The sequence below is a fragment of the Medicago sativa genome, chromosome 5, assembly GCF_051527215.1.
Source record: "Medicago sativa cultivar Bolivia chromosome 5, Bolivia_mono, whole genome shotgun sequence".
NCBI lineage: Eukaryota > Viridiplantae > Streptophyta > Magnoliopsida > Fabales > Fabaceae > Medicago > Medicago sativa.
Window position 1 is genome coordinate 34,850,372 of NC_140753.1, and position 4,066 is coordinate 34,854,437.

General features: G+C 37.5%; 1 pseudogene across 1 annotated transcript; it reads right to left on the reverse strand.

The window, feature by feature from the left end:
• Positions 1-759: 759 nt before the first annotated feature.
• Positions 760-3,844, reverse strand: LOC146922006 (phosphatidylinositol 4-kinase gamma 5 pseudogene; annotated as a pseudogene). Its single transcript, XR_015012302.1, has 2 exons — positions 3,557-3,844; positions 760-3,207 (listed from the first exon to the last, which is right to left on the reverse strand). The product of XR_015012302.1 is annotated as a phosphatidylinositol 4-kinase gamma 5 pseudogene (transcript).
• Between the last annotated feature and the right edge of the window lie 222 nt (positions 3,845-4,066).

Genomic DNA, 4,066 nt, shown 5'->3' on the forward strand with positions numbered 1-4,066 from the left:
ATTTTTTTTGGGAGAGATTCTAATAATATTATGAATTTTTCTGCAAAATTTTATTCAAAAATATGTATTCTACATATGAGTTTACTTTAAAAGAGGGACCAAAAGTGAAGATGGAAAATTTTATAGGGACTAAAAGTTGAAGGAAAATTTTAGAGGGACTAAAACGAAAAGTTGATATATTTATAGGGACCAAAAACATATTTAACCCATTTTCTTTCTATCAAAGAATTGTTATAGTATTGAACTTATGGGACTCATTTCTCCTATTATTTTCATTTCAATTAGTATACTATTGATGTCACTGTTAGGATATTCAAATACAGAATAAGGCAATCTGTTAGAATTTGAGCTAAGGAGTTAGTTAGATACTCCCTCCGGTCACATTTATAAGCAAAAAACAACTTTTTAGGTACATTGAATAACTAATGTATCTAACATATAAATGTGACCGGATACATTAATTATTCAATGAACCTAAAAGGTGTTTTTTGCTTATAAATGTGACCGGAGGGAGTAGTTAATTGTTTAGTTAGAGAAGTATTTATATAAATAGAAGAACATAATGTAGAGAGGGGTATCATTTAGTATTGTAAACATTTGTGAATCGACATCTCACAACCAGGTGAATATCCTTCCAGCCTCACAAACAAGCAATCCTAATTCTTAACTATCCTTCTAAGTAACTGAAAGAATGTAAGACAAAAACTTGAATTGTGCCATTCCCAAAAATAAAACGTAACAGTGTGTGTATGCAACAAATTCAGCAAAAAAAGGTTTCATGTCATTCATTATATACATAAATTTCATTCATTTCACAAATTTATCCTACAAATTATTTATCAGACAACAAAAAGGGGGGAACTAAAAAATTAAAAAAGAAGAAATGAAATCATAAGATCAAGATGCAAACAACATATTTACAGTGGTTTTTGCTACCCTCATTCAAATGTCAAACAAGACGCAATATTTGTAACACTCCAGCAATCCCTGCAACCTGTAAAGCCTTAAAATTCTTCATTCTATAGTTCCCTCCGTCATTCAAACATATTACTCAACTTCAAAACTGGCACGAAGTACCAAGCCTCTGCCTCTGCTTCTGTCCTAAGGTTATAAATTTCCTCTTGGCGAATGCCGGATACAGCAACTCTTGAAACTTCTCCAGAAATAATGTCCAATCATCCTCAGTCATATCTGCAAGCGTTACAAAGCTTATGCTTGCAGGCAGCTGCTCATTGGCACTCCTATGGCCAGATGATGTAAAGTAGCCATTATCCGGTTTTCCTCCAGAGTGTTTCTGCTTTTTCTCGGCTAACATGGTATTTTTCAGTGATACAGTAATCTCCGGAATAGTTGCAACTTTTTCTTGAGCAGAAAAAGCACCAAATTCCTGAGGAGATTCTTCATCACTTTCCTCCTCTTCCTCCTCAATGCTCTCATCCAATTTGGAGAGTGGGCTGCGCACGTGCCCATTTCCAAGTGCATGCTGAAAAGTTTCTCTGATTAAAGGATCCTCCATTGCCATCTTTGGAGTGGAATCTGATCCACCTTCATCGCAATCAATATCAAAGAAGAATTCATCGTCTCCCACCTCAGTCCTTGGAGATAGTTCCTCCCTCTCTGCCAACATCCTCCTTGCCTCTAAACAAACAACCTCAAGTTCACTTGGCTCCTCCTCACCCCTGTAGAACTCGCGAGTCATCATCTCGCCAATTTCAGCAAGACAAAGACCAAATTCAGCAGCCTCTTTGAGAAAAATGGTGCAGAGCACCAGCACTCTGAGACAAGCCTCTCGAATCATTGGCAGCTCCATTCGAAGCATCTCGCAGTCATGAGCAGGGTCTAGATCACGAATGTAGGCAAGCTCCTCATCAGAAAACGGAATCGAAGCTTGAGGCCAATGAATCCACTCAAAATAAGGATCCTCCAAAGTTTCTGGCAGACAGAGCCCATGATCAATAGGAATTAGCTCCACCCGACCAAAAGTTCCAATGCCATCACCAACTTTTCTAACTAACAAGTTTCCAGCATGTCTATCTGTGTTAAGAATCCTAATATCTAATATCCCTATACGATGCACCGAAGCAACCGGGAAGCTCGACGTACCATGATCACTAGCATCAAAATCATGATGTATGAACTGCTGACAAGAAGCAATCTTGCTAACAAGTCTCTTTCTCCGGAAACAATTCCCATTGACCTCATCATTGACATTGAAGATCGAGTGAGTAACCTTCACCAAGGCAGTAGGAGGCACATTAGCAAAATGATCATAGTCCAGAAGATAAGCCGCAACCTCCCTAAAACCCGTCTCTCCAACCCGAACAGATCGTTTCAACCCCGGCTGTCCAAGAGCTTTACCAACAAAACCTTTAGGGTTATTAGGCGCAAAAGGCTCTTCATCGGTCGGTTTCACAATAGCAACACTATCCCCATTACAATCCCTAAAATAATACGCACCTCCAAGCCCACCATTAACAGGAACCGGATCGATCCCCATCTTAATCGCCTTCACAATATCCTTAGCCATAAGTTTCATCACATCAAGGCGTGTGGATTGCCCCAATATTTCAATAGGACCACTCTTATCCCTTTGCTGGATATCCCTCCCAGTTGGGGACAAACAAGGAGTTGATGAGCTTCTATGAAGCAAACTCCTTGTCAACAAAAGAGGCGAATCATTTCGAACAGCACTAAGGTCATTCTTCAAGACCATATCACCAAAAGTAAGAGAACTCTCTTCAACAGGAACATTAAGAGCAAGCTGCAACCTCCTCTTAACAGTATGTACATTGTCCCCGCGATCCAATTCCATGCCAAGAACACAACCCTTATCGGTTTGGACGAACACGCGTCTCCTCCCAGCAGGTTGCCTCTGGCTTTGATTCTGACTCTGACTCCCATGATACTCCCTCCCAAGAGGACTCCTCATCACTTCAACTGCCATCTGGGTCTGAACTGGACTCTCTAGTTTTCGAGACATAAACAAACCCAGAAGGAAAAAATGTCTTTTTTCTTCTTTTTCAGAGCCAAGAATGCTATTGAATGTGTAAAAGCAAAACACCGATCACTTCCACCACAACAATCATCAATCAACAGAACCACCAAATATCAAAATTCCAATCTCTAGTGAAATTACACACTCAGTGAATTTTACATCAACACAACAACCCCATCTTGCTTATTTATAGCAAAAAAAAAAACAGAAACCTGCACAAATTAGAAAAAAATCAAAAAATTAGATTCAGTCTAAATTCACTGCTAGATACAAGCTTAATAAGTTATCCACATAAATCACGCGGAATAATTAATTAATAGATTAAATCTCGATTAAAAAGTAATAAAAAAACACGTTTTTAAACAGTTAAATATGCTTCCGTTTTTCAACATTCATGAACATTCATCACTCCTATACCTTTTAACACGTGAAAACTTTTCTACCTCAAAACAATGAATGATAGAAGAAAATAATTAAAAAAAATCCAATGTAACTTAATATGTTTAACGGTATAATTACTTAAGATAATAACAAAAAATTAACGTAAGATATAAATTATACCTTAATAAAAAGGAATCAAATTGAACAGTGTTGATTGAGCTTGAACTTCGAATTCGAACTTGTTGTAATCAATGTAAGATCTGAAAGTGACGATGAACCAAACAGTGTCGGAAAAAAATGAACAACAAAAGAAGAATTTTCAGGTTTAAGGAATGAAGAGAACTGAGTCGAGTCGACTCAGTTTTTTTTTTTTTTTTGTATTAATCCTCAGGTTTCGATTTTTAGTTTTAAGTAAAGTAATTTCTAAACAATAAACAAAAAGCTTTAGAAATGAAATGAACAAAACATGAAGAAATAAAGAAGGACTCCTCTATTTATGTTGATGTTTGTTTCGCTATGATTTAACTGGAGTGAGGTTAAGAAAGTAACTAACCATGGTTAAGACTTGACCCCTTTGTTGAGAGAGAGAGAGTGGAAGAGTCTAGAATATTGAATTAGGACCGTTGGATTGAGGTGTGAGATTGACTAGATGTGGGTGACGTGGAGATAAGGGAGTGGGTGAGATGAGGT